Here is a 16,170-nt window from a genome sequence, read left to right as displayed (position 1 = left end):
GCTGTAATTTGGAAATAAATTCGGTAAAAATCAAACAACGTGATTTCTGTTTTTTTTTGTTTTGTTTTGTTTTTTTCAAAATTCCTTCTCTCAAGGTTGAGGTTTACCCATGTTGACAATTACAGGCCTCTCTAATCTTTTCAAGTAAGAGAACTTGCACAATTGGTGGTTGACTAAATACTTATTTGCCCCACTGTAAAAAAGTACTCTACATTTACCATTAAGATTTTCTGGCTGGAAAATGTGTCTTTCTTTAGCTATTGCTGTGTGCCATCATTTCAGCTTAATTTGAATCTTAAGTAGCATCCCAGCACATTTTTAAGCCTAAGTTATGCTTCTGCGTTGCGGTGACGGCGTAGCGACAATGTCTGCCCTACGGCGTCAATTAGCATTTGATAGTTAAGGGAATGCATTGTTCTGTAATTCACCCCCAAGCCACTAGAGGGATGTTGCGTTGTGTTGGTGCAGTTTTGGGGCACTGTTGTTGAATTCCTTGAGTTTTCTTACGGTTAGACTACAATGGCAACGGAGATGGAACGCTTGAATGTGGCTCCACAACTCATCAACATCGAACAACAAATGTTGATCATACAAATGTTGAGGCACAGGCCACGCAGAAGACAGCTGCGGAGGTGGTCTGTCCAACTGGTGATGCCACACAGAGACTGGCAGTCATATTACGAATTCTAGCATCGGATGGAAGCCAGCAAGCTGCATTGTCCAGCGTTTTGTCCGATTTCTTCGCCGTGTCCGACAACCAGCCAGTGGGAAGCCATAGCAAATTTCTGGCGGCTATGTAACCCAAACTGCTGTGGAAGCCTTGATGGTAAACACGTTATCATAAAAGCACAGAGGCACTCTCAATCAGTGATGATGTATCAAGCGTGTGAACTGTCTGTTGTCGAAAATTAAACAACAAAACAACTCTTTGGACACCAAACCTGTGCTTTATTCTTCATATACTTGAAGTGTAAAATGTAAATACGTCACAGCAAACATATGCACACAATAAATGATAAAGTGCACCAACCAAAAATACTACAAAAAATGATAAAAAGATGGCAGTTTTTGTCACAACTTCGTGTGGCCATTCACTTCTGAACACACACATACTGTATTTGTCTCGGCGGTTCTTCCATTTTTTTTGGTGCAACCGCTGACCTCCAGCCCCGTATTTTCAGCAATCTCCTTCCACAAATTGCTTGCCATCCGGCAATCTTTATAATGTCTTGACGAGACATTGTAGAGGTTGTCGTACTTGCGGACCTCTTTGATGATACTCTCGTTGGCTTGGTCCATTTTTGCGTGTAGCACAACAATGTTTGAAAATGCCGGTGATTTCACGCTGAACCTGAAACAACAGTCTGAGCCGACCAATCACAGTCCATTTGCGTCACGTCACCACGCGTTGACGTGACGCCCAGTTGGGATTCTGTGGAGGTGCACGTCAGAGGGTCGTAACTTGGGTCTGCCTTGACGGTGTACTGTAGGTCTGCCGCAGAAGTATAACTCAGCCTTAACTCAGCCTTTACAAGTTGGAGCCTTTAAATTTCCCAGTTTGTAGAATTTAGCACAAGGAAAATATAAGAGTGCCCACACGTGTATAATGTGTTCTGATGTCATTGTGGAAGTGTGTTTGAGACAAAAACACAATAAGTCATTAGTCAAAAAGACAACATTCACAACCCAATGTGTCAAGTTCTATATCCTCTAGGGGTTTGACAAAATATCGAAATGGTGATATATCGTGATACTTTGTATCCCAAAAGATTATCGATATGCTCCTGCCAAGAATCGAGATATCGTTTTAAAACAGTGTCAATGTCTGAAAAAAATAAAATAAAACTAAACCAACAAGTTGCTACCAAAATCTTCCACCATAATAGTGTCTCAGTTAACTCTAAAGGCCGAGTTATGCTTCCGCGTCAGACCTGTGCCGTCAAGGAAGACCGGATTTATGACCCTGCGTTGTAGCCTCTCTGGGTCCTTCTTTTTTTCTGACTTCGAGTCGTGTCAACGCTTGTGACGTGGTGGAAATGGAGTATGATTGGTCCACTCAGACTGTTGTTTCAGGTTCAGCGCGAAATCACCGCCATTCTCAAACATTATTTTTCTACACGCAAAAATGGACCAAGCCGACGAGAGTATCAACGATGAGCAAGTGCGACAACTTCTACAATGTCTCCTGAAGACATTATGAAGATTGCCAAGTGGCAAGCAATTTGTGGGAATAGATTGCTGAAACTATGGGGCTGGAGGTCAGCCAGCAATTGAATAAAAGAATGGAAGGACCACACAACTACGTGTGTGTTCGGAATGGAATGGCCACACGAAGCGGTGACCCAGTCGGCCAAAAACTGCCAGTTTTTTATCACTTTATGTCGTATTTTTGGTTGTTGCACTTCATCATTTATTGTGTACATATGTTTGCTGTGAGTCTGTGACTTATTTACGTGTCACACTTCAACTTTATGAAGAATAAAGCACAAGTTTGGTGTCAAAAGAGTTGTTTTGATGTTTAATTTTCCACAACAGACAGTTCACACTCGATAAATCATCACTGATTAAGAGTAGGGATGTCCCGATCCAGGTTTTTGCACTTCCAATCCGATACCGATATTGTTTTGCACTTCCAATCCGATACCGATACTGGCCGATATCGATACCGGCCTATCTGAGCATGTGTTAAAGTTTAAAGTTATTTAGCCTCCTTACTTAGTTGTCAGATTCATGTTGAAAAGGGTTTTAGTACTCTTGATAACATTATTCAGTGACAAACACAAAACATAAATAACAAACAGAAATGGCATAGTCAGTCAGTAAAATGTGCAAATAATATTGTAAACTGTCTTAAAAAAGCAAAACACACCAACAACCTCAGTGGAAAATCCCACAAATCCCCCAAGCTATTAGATGCTTTTAATGTTTCGTGCATTAGTTACAAAAATTGTCTAAAAAGCCTCTCAGGTTTAAATAAACGACTATTTCAGTATCAAGTTAACATTTTAAAACAGTAAGTAAAATACTCAAGTCCCCATTCTGTATCAGCAGCTTTAAACTACATTCAATTCATTTAATTTTGCGAATCAACTGTTAAAGTTGTTAAAATTGCTCCCGTTATTCCATAATTTCCCTTCTGACTACTTTCGACATGTGAAAGTTTTAAAACTTTTTAAGATAGATTCAAGTCAATATTTTACCAATTTAGGAGTATTTTAGATAAAAAGTTAATTAGGTTCGCTTGGGAGGTTCACAACAGCCTACTAGGGAAGTCTTCTGCTTTAAGATGGCGGCTGTTTACGAACGCATCTGGTTTTCAATACTTCAATGTTGCTAACTCAGTCGAGTCTGTCGTGTAGCATCTGGTTCTATATACGTATATCTATTATCTCCAGTAAAACGACGTTGACATAGGTTTTTAGCGGCTGTCAGCAGCAGTCAGGTATTCTTGTGTTTTTTATCCAGCGGCATGAGTTGAGCTAAAGCCGTGAGTTGAGCATTGGCATTACCCGGGTCTAAGACAAGTTATGTTTACTTTCGGGACGCAATGCAGTCCGTTTCTCATTGCGTCCCGAAGACTGCGCTGTGTATTAGTTCCACTTTATTTGACATATTTCAATAATCGGAATTTGGATGTTTGTGAATCGTTCTCGAATCTTCCACGGCCGAATCGCGTGTTGGATAGTGCGTCTTTACTCACGTGAGATAATGGCTCGTCATCCAGAATGAATTCTTCGGCAATGACTCTTGTTATTCCCTGGGCTTTGGGACTGTCGAGTGCCAGTTTGTCACACATAGCAAAAGTTTCTGCCAGTGTTAGTTGCGTAGGACCTTTCTTTTTGTCTTCGGTTTTCCTAACATACTCCTCATATTGTTTGTGGTGGTATTTCGCTAAATGCTTGATTAGGTTGGTTGCAATAAAACTTCTTACAGCTTTACCACTATGCTTGACTTTATTGTGGCATAGGTTGCTCTCTGCCTCTTCGTCTTTGTCATCCTTTAAGGTGAAATGATCCCACACAGCTGACATTTTTACCGATAAAGTCTCTTGGTAAATAGGGAGACGGTAATGTAAATGTAGTGTGTTGAAGGTGTGCCGTAAAATGCGGACCGAATTTTAGGGAAACCGAAGCAAAAACTGGAATGGATTATGTAAATCGGTGCGCTGAAAAACCCGGACCGGACTTTAAAAAAACTGTATTGGACGTCTGGATCGGAATATTTCCCGTGTTCCGATCCGATACCGATGCGCATTTTTTTCCAATATCGGATCGGGACATCTCTAATTTAAAGGGCCTCGGTGCTTTTATGATAACATTAACATCAAGGCTTCAAACGCAGTTTGGGAAGTTCCATAGCCCCCATAAATCTGCTATGGCTTCCCACTGGCTGGTTGTAGGACATGGCAAACAAATCGGGCTGGATGGCTTTGCAGACCTTGGACGCAGTGCTCAACGCTAGTTTAAGCTAGCCGCCACAGCTAGCTGGTCTCCACCCGAGTCTAGAACTCTGTGCAGCATCAAAAGTTGGCCAGACCGCCTCAAAACAGTCCTCTGTGTCGCCTGCCCCTCAACATTTGTATGATCAACATTTATCCAATGTTGATGAGCTGAAGATTTACATTCAAGCGTTCCATCTTGCATTGTTTATTTTTTCCCTGTTAAACTAGACTAGCAGAAGTCAACAAGCATGCCCCATAACCGTACAAACATAACGCCACACCCCTCTAGTGACTTGGCGGTGAATTACAGCGCAACGCGTTCCCTCCCCGCAGAACTAGCGAATGTTCATTAACGCTGTAGTCACTTCGCCATCACCGCAACGCAGGAGCATAACTCAGGCTCAAGCCTTAAGGGAACGTTCGTTCTTTCGAAATCAGAGCATTCACAGTCATTCTGTCCGATTTTCAGGGCATTTACAGGTCACTTGTTGTTCATTTTAGGGCATTTACAGGGCATTGACTGTTGAGTTTGAGTCACTGCCTATTCATTTGGGTGATTCCCAGGTCACTCCCTGTTCTGTAACTCAAAATAAAAAGGAAGTGACCCATAAAATACCCCAAATTCAACAGGAAGTAACTGAAAATTAACAGGTAAATGAGCTTAAATGGCCCAAAATTATCTCACTGCCTGGCATTGGCTGCCACTACCGGCCATAGACATTCAGTGAACATTCGTTCATTCGCTGCCATCCCTCCCACTTCAAATGAATTTGGACGTCTACTAGTGATAAAATCAATCAAAGTCACAGCAGAAGCTTGTTTTTTCTGTTTATTAGTTGTTTGTAGAATATCTTAAAATGACTTTCCGACCAATGTATCGATAATCGTTGTAACACCATCTCGTCATATCCTCGTTATTGTGAGCTTTGTATCGCAAGTATACCAAGAGGTTCCCACTCCTAATATCCTCACATCAACTTTCTGTGCATTTTTTAATTTGACTAAAAACAATGCCATTTATTTACATTTCCAGAATATTTTAGGTTTCTGCTTCAAAGAAAAAAAAACTAAAAAACTGACAGGGATTGTGATGAGCTCTCTTCATTACAGATACTGTAATGTATATGATGCACTGCTGCTGTAAATATCACAACTCCAGTCAGCTTTGGGGAGCATAAAGGATTTATTTAGCTCGCATAAAGTGGTGACTGCATGAATACTGAGCATCCCTGCAAAGTGCTTGGCTCAGTAGTTGTGGGGCTGAATATTGGGTGCAAACGTTCACAGGCTCATATTTCCATCCTGCTAGTACTTGCATTATTTGCATAGATCATGGTTATTTGCATAGAGTCAGTGCACTGAGAGGGTTCAGTGGCGTATTGACAATAACCAACAGGTACTTGTGTGCGAGAAGCGGGTGTGTAAATGTTGGAGTTTGCACATTAAATTGTGGCAGAATCATCAAACATTCTATTTGATTACATTTCTGAGGGCATGATTACCTGCTATAAAGGATGTGCCTGAATGAAAGATGTTAATTAATTTTATACAGCTCACAAAGCCAACACACACACACCAACGCGAGCGCACACATCATTGTCAAAAAGGATGCTCAGCATGGTTGAAGTGAGCAGAAATGTGACTTTTTGAATTCTGATTGGCTGCCTTGTTTGCCACTGATAAAATACATGGCAACAATTGCACATTCCCTCCCTCAGTGAGCAGGACAACACATTTGTCAGCTAACTGCAACACCTCATCTAAATTTAAAATGTAATTTAAGAACCATTCAAATGTATAAGCCGCAATGCACCACGCGAATTTCGCAATTTACCAACATTCTCTCAGCATGAAGGCACCCGGGTTGTAACGGTGTATTTGCAGCTTCTTTTGTGTATGTCTGCTCCTTTGGATTAATGCATCTTTTTGGTCATTTATTTTCTTGTTTCCAAATGCGGCCATAGTGGAATAGCCTCATGCTGGCAGAAACCAGAGGCAGGAAAAGGATTAAAAAGTTAGCTTTTTGCTGAGGCGTCCAAGGACACTTCATTATGTATTTGCTGCCTCTTTTCAATTCAACGATGAAAAAAAGTATGCTCTCATGGCAGCGCTGCGTGAGGCAGGTAGAGGTACGGGTGCGTGAGTGCAGGAATGAAGATCCTTGTACTACCATGTTCAAACAAAGGTTTCCACGACAACCGCATGCACCATCAGTGGCCTTATCAAAACTCAGGGCCAAGGAACCTCAATTACTCTTCATTGCTATGCACGCACACGAGCTTGCACATACACACACATACGTTTGCTCTGGCCTTAAATCTGAAGGCAGTTCAACCTTTGATTGCTTTGAATACTTCAAATCATCCCAGGAGCTGTCTGAATGAGGAGTCACTCCAGGTTCAGTGACAATGGCTGATTTAGTGGCAGTCAATGTTATAAAAGGATAAAGAGAAATATTCTGGTTGAAAAAAAACCTCGCCCTCTCCATGTGTGTATGCCAGTGACGTGCGGTCAGGGGAGGCCATGTCATCATGACAAAAAAATAATTATAGCATCAAATTTATATTAATATTTGTCCATTGCTCTTAATGTATGACTCATTTCAAACATTTTTTATAGTCAAAATCGCTGAATTTGCCCATTTCCTGTTCAAATAACGAAATGAAACGAGAGGTGCGGCAGCAACGAGTAAAGCCTCACCTCTGATTGCGCAATCCATAACAAACTGGGTTGATACATGGAATTGGAGCGTGCTGGTTGCCGTACATCTGCATGTCGCCATTATAATGTTTCCAGATACGTTTATTTGACCTGATTTTCCACAGTCTGACTAATGTCTTTAACCCTTAAAGTTTAATGTTTGTTAGCGACATATTTAGTTTTGCTGATGGGAAATAAAACCGCAGTGAAAAGGCACAGGTTGCGGCAGATAGTACGCTGCCGCACAGAAAGGGGGCGAACGTGAGCCAACAGGTAATTGCGCCAGGCGAGTCAAGTGCACTGTGGCGAGCCGTTTTGTATTGTTTACTACGTCGACATCGGACTCCCAAAATGGAAGAGGATTATATATCCAAACTTAAAAATTTCTCAAAACTGGACTTTCAGTCAAAAGTGGACCTGATTAACAGAGGAAGACCAACGGCGGTGTTCGGCCATTCCTTACTACGCGGCGAAACGTCCTACACAATGCTCAGGGCGCTTGCGCATGCATCCACACGCATGCGCACATCGGTTAGAAGCGGCGAGTACTCACTATTTTTGTTTTTATTTAGTTATTTAGAACCTTTTCACTGCCTCAAAGATACTTTTTGCATGTATTACTCTCTCATACTTTTAACCATTGTGTTTTTTTGTGTTAGCTTGGAAGCAATTGACCACATTAGTCATGTAGCGTATTTAAACCGTCCTTATTTGATATAACTACATTTAAGTATTTTCTGCAGGCATTTTTTTAGTACGTTATTCCTGTATGCATCTAAACAAAACAAGTTTAGAGCGCACAGTAGTACTTTAGGTGTCAAATTCGACGAATGTAGGACGTTTCGCCGATGTAAGATATTTTGGCACAACACCGGAGCTAAAAGGTTTGCTTCAAACTACGGGACAGTCTAAGATAACTCGCTCTTTTCAAACGGAGTGGTACACCCGAAAAGACTGGCTGTGTGGCTGTCCTTCGAAAAACCGCCTTTACTGCTTCCCATGCCTTTTGTTCTCAACTTGTGCCAATGTCTGGACTAACACGGGATATTGTGACATGAAAAATTTACCACGAAGTCTCAGCAAACATGAGAGATCGTACACTCACATTCAAAGCCAGACTGCTTTAAAAAAATTTGGAAGCTCAAGGATCGATTTGGCTTTGAACGAACAGCGGCGGCTCAACGTTAGCACCCACAAGCTAAGGTAAAGGAGAACCGCGAGATTTTGAAAGACCTCATTAATGCAACCTGCTTCTTAGCTAAGCAGGAGTTAGCATTTCGTGGTAACGATGAGAGGGCAAGCTCTACTAATCGTGGCAATTATGTCGAACTTTTATACGCTTTTGCTGAGAAAGATGAGAGGTTAGCTAGACATTTGGACACATCCACTGTGTTTTCTGGCTTGTCAAATAGAATACAGAACGATCTAATTGAAGAAATCGGTGATGTGATACAGTAGGAATAGGACCGATTCAGGACAACTTTCCTCCCTGGCGATCATCTCCATTGAGGCGGAGAGACTTTTAAAACTAAAGGAAAATAAGGAGGACTTTTACAACAAAGTAACTGAGGTTTTTGTGGCGAAGGGCAGGCGCATGGACTTTATCTACAAATAAAGGTAAGACCACAGTTTTCATTTCAATCTTAATATTTTAAAACTAAATTTTGGCCTTAAATAAAATATACTTTTTCTTTTCATGCTTTTTGTTGAGCAATCTGTATTAAATTGATTTAAGTATCAGATTCAAGTTTTAAAAACAACTGAATATTTCACAAAAGGTCAAAATTGAAATCTGTGGTTTTGTACACCACTCTGTATTCATTTATGTTGTATGAACTAAAGACTTGCGATGGAAATTCCAACACATGGAGAGTGTAGCGCAAATGCACGTTATTTTCTACGTTTACGTATCTGTAATATGTACCGTGTGTGTGTGTTTCGTGAAGAATGCTGATGAGATGTGAAATAACCAGTAGTTAATTGAATAAGCTACCCTTTTTGGTTTATATATTTGTAAATCTGACACTTAAGGAGTCAGTGCCTCACCAACCACGAACCTCACCGCACGTCACTGGTGTATGCGTATGTATGTATATTGAAAAAAATAAGACATCACTTCAAGTTTTAAGTTAAAGATAAAGTCTACATGATCCTCTTTAAATACCAGGTATCTAAAATAAAATAAGGAATCCAAGACATATCAAATGTGATTTGAACCCATAACCTTTACAATTGAACTAAAAGAAAAATTATATTTAAGCGAGATGAATTAAAATCACGAAAAGTAATGTGGTTGGATTCTTCAGATACAAACACAGTTGTTCATGGGGAAGAGCTTGTGTTTAGAATAAACCAATCACAATAAAATGCCTATTTAACATGTGTTAAATGAATTAGCCAGCATTAAAGGGCCCTCTGACTATCCCCAAATTTCAAGAGATGTTCAGTTTTGGAAGTATTTGCACATTTTATTTTAGCCAATACAAAAAATATATCTTATTTGGGAGTGTGTGTTCACTGGTAATGGTTTACTGTTAACTATGTATAATTCAACATTGAAAATGTTAGTACATTATTTATATTAAGCAAAAAAAAAAAAAAAAAAAAAAAAGGTTCCCATAGTTTCCAGCTGGTGAGTGCTACCTGTCTTTAACTGTTACTTCAGTCGATCCCAACAAAAAATGGGTGTGTGTCGTCTATTTTTGCACATAAACTGTGAATTAAAGAATGTTACAGAAATAACAACACAAGTTCACATGTTTGATGTTTCATCCTTTTTATTTTGCACTTCATAAAAGTTGCTTTTCAGTTTTAACCATCGAACAAACTTTAACTTTCAAATGCTTTGTTAAAAAATGCCTTTTTGTTCCCCTGTTCTACTGAACCCGTACCGACATATTATTGATTTTAAGAACATCATATAAACTCCCATGCAGCAGTCCCACTGCTCTTAGCCGGGGTCTCCTATTTTAATGCATACATTACACTACCCTCCCCACACAATCCCATCATCGTGCTGGGAAATGGCTGCCAACCGGGGACCTGGCAGCCACAGTAATAGGGCGGTTGGTGGGTCCCGCACTTTTCTCGATGGCGTGGCTCCTGGGGCGTGGCCTCCTCTTTGCCTGGGCTGCTGGTTGCGGGGATTAGGAGGTCGTGGTTCCAGTCCCGCGCCGCGGCAGCTTCTAGGCACTCTCCTACTTGCACCTTCCCCTCTCTTTTCTACCCGGGTATCCTCATTAAGCCCTGGCGCGGGTCGCTGGCTTAGTGCAGGTGGGTCAGCGGGATGTTGCCCACTCTGGGTGGGGATCCTGCTCTGTGGGCTGTGGGGGTCCCGCGGTATGCCGTGTTGGTTGGGGGGATGCAGCGTTGGGTGGTGGGCCGGGTGGGCTTTCAGGTGGGATGCGTGGGGGGCGGTGGAGCGTCTTCTGGGGGACCACCCTTGGTCCAGGGGGATGGCGGCGACCCCCTTGCTGGATCTGTGGGAGGATGGGCTTACCCTCCCGATTGGCTGAGGGGGGGGCATTGGCCCTGGGGCGGCCCCCGCACAGTATTTCCACTTGTCTGCAGGACTATCACATGTCTGATGGGATTCACTGGGTGCAATTAGACACACACAAGTAGAGAGAATGTTGGTGCCAGGCAGTATTGTTTTTGGCAGCCATTTCAATTTTTGTCTTAGTCTTTTGGACGAAATAATAAAATTAGTCTTAGTCAGAGGTGAAAGTGGGCCAGAAAGGTCGGGAACGCAATTCCGGTATAAGATTCAGGGCCGGAACGCTGTTCCTGTATACGGTGCTTTGATTCCAAAAATATGATGGCAACTGTCAAAACGCTATGTAAAAAAAAATACAAAGCTGCCACACATGCATTTCATCTGCAAGACGAAAACAATCTACCAACATCAGATTTACATACACAAGTGTTAACAACAAGCATAATAAAGTGCTTGTGTAGTGTAATCCCTTTCCACCGATATTTATTACAGTGGTACCTCTACATACGATCGCTTCGACACACGAACTTTTCGACATCCGACGTAAAATTTAACTCGCCATTTGTTTCTACATCCGACGACATGCTCGAAATACGACGACAATGGCAGCACCGCAGACGAATGCACGGCGGATTTTCTTGTGTGACAAATCAACACAGGTTTCAGAAAAGGTTGGTACAGGTGGTGAAACAAGGAAAAAGTTGATGCTTACCTTCTAAATGAAGATGCAAATGACAGAAAAATATGAGCGTGGGGTGGGCATCCGTGAAATGGCTCAACATTACATCTCCACGGTCCTCCTCCGACCATCGTTCGCCAGTCTTTATAAGTTAAGCTGACAATTCTTATTGTGGTAACATCTCCAAAGAAATCGCCAGCTTCGCCACGTTTTCATCATTTCTTTCACAACTTATTCAACACAAAACGCCTGCTGTCTGCCGCAACTGACGGTGTTCTCAAGAGAACATTCAAAGTGAAAGTGAAACTCAAGCTCACCGGTCCAGGCACGTCAGCACCGCGGTGCGTTCAGGTACACAAAAAAACGTCCGTCTTATTAGAACCCGATTCGTTACACTATTACAGGAATTATTATTATTCTTTTTATTATATTATTCCAATTTTGATTTATAATTTATTTGTTTTGCTACGTGTAATTGCTATTTGTAATAGCACCAGCAGTATTTTTTAAGGATTTAGTGCAGGTTTTTGGGCTGTGGAACGAATTAATGGAATTATAATGTATTCCTATGGGAAAATCCTGCTCGACATACGACCATTTCGACTTACAAACAAGGTCCTGGAACGGATTAACTTCGTATGTAGAGGTACCACTGTATTTATTTTATTCCACGGACGGCATGGAGGTTTCCCCAGCTGCTGAAGTCATCTGAGTCTGACGATGACGAGTCATGTCAATGTGCGAATGCACGCCGAAAGCAAAACGCCTGGACTCATTTATCTGTTCAATTGGCTGACATACTGACATGTGATTACCACAGATAGTTAGCTCTGATTGGTTCAAATGTGCATGTTTTCTGAAACAGCAAAAAAAAAGGGCAATGCAACAGAAAATGGAAATCTTTAAGAGCAAGCAAAGAGTTAAGGAGACTTATTTATCATATTTAGTTTTATGCTCTGAGGATGAGGTTCAGAACATCTTCGCTGTCAAAGTGCACTTTGGACTTAAATTTGTTCATTTATGTTAGGCTACTTATTCATTTCCTTTATGAATTAATAAAGTCAATGTTTGCGTGATCTTCAAAATGTATTCCATTTCACTCTGCATAATATGTCATTTGTACTTTTTTTTTCTTAATGTATGTTACTTATTTCTTTATTATTAAAAAACACAACAAAAAGTAAATGTTTACATTATCTTCAATTTTAATACACATCCCATGTTCTTAAGTGGTTAAAATTGAGATTTGGCTATTTAGTATGTGAGGAAATGAGGGAAAATAAAAATTAGGAGCTGGAGGTTGGGGTTATAGCTCTTTTTGTTAACTTTTATTTTGCAAATCACTGAAAAAAAAACAATTTTGAATGAAAATCAATTTTTGTATGTGTTACAGAAATAACTGACCAAAACAGTTTTCTTTGCATTTCAGTATCCCCCCCCCCCCCCCCCCCCCCCCCAAATAAAAATAAAATAAAATAAAATAAAATTTCTTGCTCCGTGGCGACCTTCACGTCGGGGAGTTCCGGCAAGAAATTCTAACCACTTTCACCCCTGGTCTTAGTCATATTTTAGTCTGTTCAAAATGTGTTCATCTTCGTTTAGTTTTAGTCAATGAAAGGAGACAAATTTTGTCTAGTTTTAGTTGAGAATTCCCAAAATGTTTTGGTCTATAAACTTCAATAGTTTTAATCTATGAATAAATAAATAAATAAATAGAAAAATAAATAAAAGGTTTCCAACAATTTTGAATGAACATGACAGACGAGCACATAATTGTAATCTACAAGGACATCACTATTTTCATGATGATAACACACACTCAGCAGGAAAAGAGCACATTATTTGCAATTAATTAAACTCACCTGGACGCCACGAACTGGATGTAAAATGTTTTCCAAGAGTTTAAGAAGACACCGAGTCACCGCGCTAAATGCTAATGGTAACGTGAACACTATGCTAACAAAACCAGTTAGTTTAGTGTGTGATGATCACTCAGCACAGACCTTTAATTGCTAAAGCAACATGGCATATTTAGCCAAGATAAGAAAGCAAAACTTACCAAGCAGCACCGAACACATATTCTATTCAATATTCTTTTGAATATTCACATATTCCTAAATGCACATACAATAAGAAAATATCGCACATTATGAATTTTCATCTCGTTCTTCTGTCGTCAGACGAAAACTGGCATCCAACTCGTTATGTATTAGTCTCCCAAGACACGTTTCCAGGGCATCATCGTGACATCATTGTCATGAAAAAAAAATTGTTCATTGACGAAATACTGTATTTTCATTATTGCCATCGTTGACGAAAACAACACTGGTGCCAGGATTAGCGATCAGGCAGCATAAAATAGGATGCTAACATATACACACGTACAAGTGATTCACATATTACTGCGTTCTGCACCTCACATGGCTCATTTGTGTACGCTCCGCTCCACCCCGCCTAATCACATCTAATCACATCTCTTTTTGACTCACCCCCCCATCCACTTTCTCCTCGCCCCCCCACATTGTGTCCATGGGAAATACAATTAGCTAACGATAGCACCACTAAATTCATAGGTAGTGTAAGCATTCAATCTATTAACTGTTGGTGTTTGTTCTTCTCCTCTTCTGTCTCTGTCTCTCCTTTCTGTCTTTCCTTTCTGTCCTCCCATAACCACTTCCTGGTTACTGCTTTCTCCTAATAAAGAAAACACAAAGAATAATCAAAACGGGAGGATATCATATTTGAAGAGAAAGTCAGAGAGGTCAGACTGAGATGGTATGGGCATGTCAAGAGGAGAGATAGTGAGTATATTGGCAAAAGGATGCTGAATTTCCATATGCCAGGCAGGCGGTGTAGAGGATGACCAAAGAGGATATAGTTAAAGAGGACATGAATGTAGTTGGTGTGAGAGCAGAGGATGCAGGGGACAGGGTTAGATGGAGTCAACTGAATGCTGTGGAGACCCCTGAAGGGAAAAGCAGAGGAGAAAGAAGATATCAAGACACTGCAAAAATGCATTCAATGAATTGGCTTCAACCATCATTCAACAATTTCAATACACACTGTTCAAATATTTATGAATGAAATACACTGCAGCAGAATTAGATTATCTGTCTGCCTCTATAGCAGGCTCACCAAAATTACATCAATCCTGCGCTGAAATTTTTAGTCCGGCGCCTGGCGTGCATGTCACCAAGAACACACCCTTACTACACTTGTCCATCTCCACCAACAAAAATAGAGCCCGTTGCCCAAGGGTAATGATTTTGCATTCTTTCTTAAACTACTAAATTTGCTAAACAATTTGGTCAAATACTACAACCATTATTTGGCAACTATTAGTTTGCAAAATTATTTTGCAAGTAAATGAAAAACAAATATTTTCCTGTCTCATTTCTTTATCATTTATTTTCCTCTGTAAAAATGATGAAAAAAAAAAAACTAACATTTTACCCCCCAAAAAGTCATTTAAAAAAAGAACTACGGCCACACAACCTGATCCCTCGTCTCTTTACGACATTAAAACCTCAACTAAAGAGCACATGTGCCCTCTACTGGCTTACTCGGAACCTACAGTCAACAATAAGTTAAATTAATAGCCTTAAGAAGAGATTTTAAAAATCAAGCTCCAAGGATAGATGCGCATACATCCCGAAAATATGCAGTACCTACTAAAATTCGTTATCATCTAGCCACAAAAAACGGGTAGGCAATTCTAATCCTACAATTAATTAATCTAATTAATGCAAGGGCGTAGGTTTGCATAGGGACGGTAGGGACAAAACACTAGCAACTTTTCAGGATGCTCAGATTACAGTGTATCACAAAAGTGAGTACACCCCTCGCATTTCAGCAGATATTAAAGTATATCTTTTCATGGGACAACACTGACAAAATGACACTTTGACATAATGAAAAGTTGTCTATGTGCAGCTTATATAAAACAGTTCGTTTATTTTCCCCTCAAAATAACTCAGATTATAGCCATTAATATCTAAAGCCCTGGCAACAAAAGTGAGTTAACCCCTTTGAAAAAACGTACATCTCCAAATATCCAAATTGAGTACTGCTTGTCATTTTCCCTCCAAAATGTCATGTGACTTGTTACAGGAGTGCTGTCAGCTTTGCTGCAGAGATTGAAGAGGTAGCGGTCAGCCCGTTAGTGCTCAAACCATACGCCGCACTCTACATCAAATTGGTGTGCATGGCTGTCACCCCAGGAGGAAGCCTCTTCTAAAGACGGTACACAAGAAAGCCCGCCCGTCTCATCAGACCATAGGACATGGTTCCAGTAATCCATGTCCTTTGCTGACATGTCTTCAGCACACTGTTTGCGGGCTTTAAAGTGAGTACGACAAGAGAAAAAAAGTCTTAAATAGCATTATTATGTGAATTAGAATCATATTTTGAGACGATTCGACTATATACAACAATTTAGCAAAGCGCAGATGACGAGAAATTAGTCTTTTATTCTGCCGGTTAGCCACGCCTACCATTATAGGGCTCTAGCGTCCCCAACAGGTGGATGACGTTAGCGGAGTAACGATTTCATCTGATTTAGTATGCAGCCCATTGAGGGGGAATTATTCAGAACGAGAAAAACGCGACGAAGAGAGCCGCAAAATGTCATTGTTTCAGTCTCTCCAATATTTTTAAAGGATATCTTTTTATCCAAGTATTTTTCCCCAATAGCTAAATAAATGGCATGGTCATGACAAATAACAGTCTTGTGCTAAATGGAATATGAAATAATAAAAATGCATTTATTCAGGACGACATGGCAAAATTACTCCATAATGGTCAAAACTTTCGACTTCACCTTTACTGTCGCACCTCCCGAACGATATTTTATGC

Source organism: Corythoichthys intestinalis, chromosome 8, assembly GCF_030265065.1.
Source record: "Corythoichthys intestinalis isolate RoL2023-P3 chromosome 8, ASM3026506v1, whole genome shotgun sequence".
In the NCBI taxonomy this organism is placed as follows: domain Eukaryota; kingdom Metazoa; phylum Chordata; class Actinopteri; order Syngnathiformes; family Syngnathidae; genus Corythoichthys; species Corythoichthys intestinalis.
The sequence above is the reverse complement of the archived record's forward strand: the minus strand, read 5'-3'. Positions refer to the sequence as shown.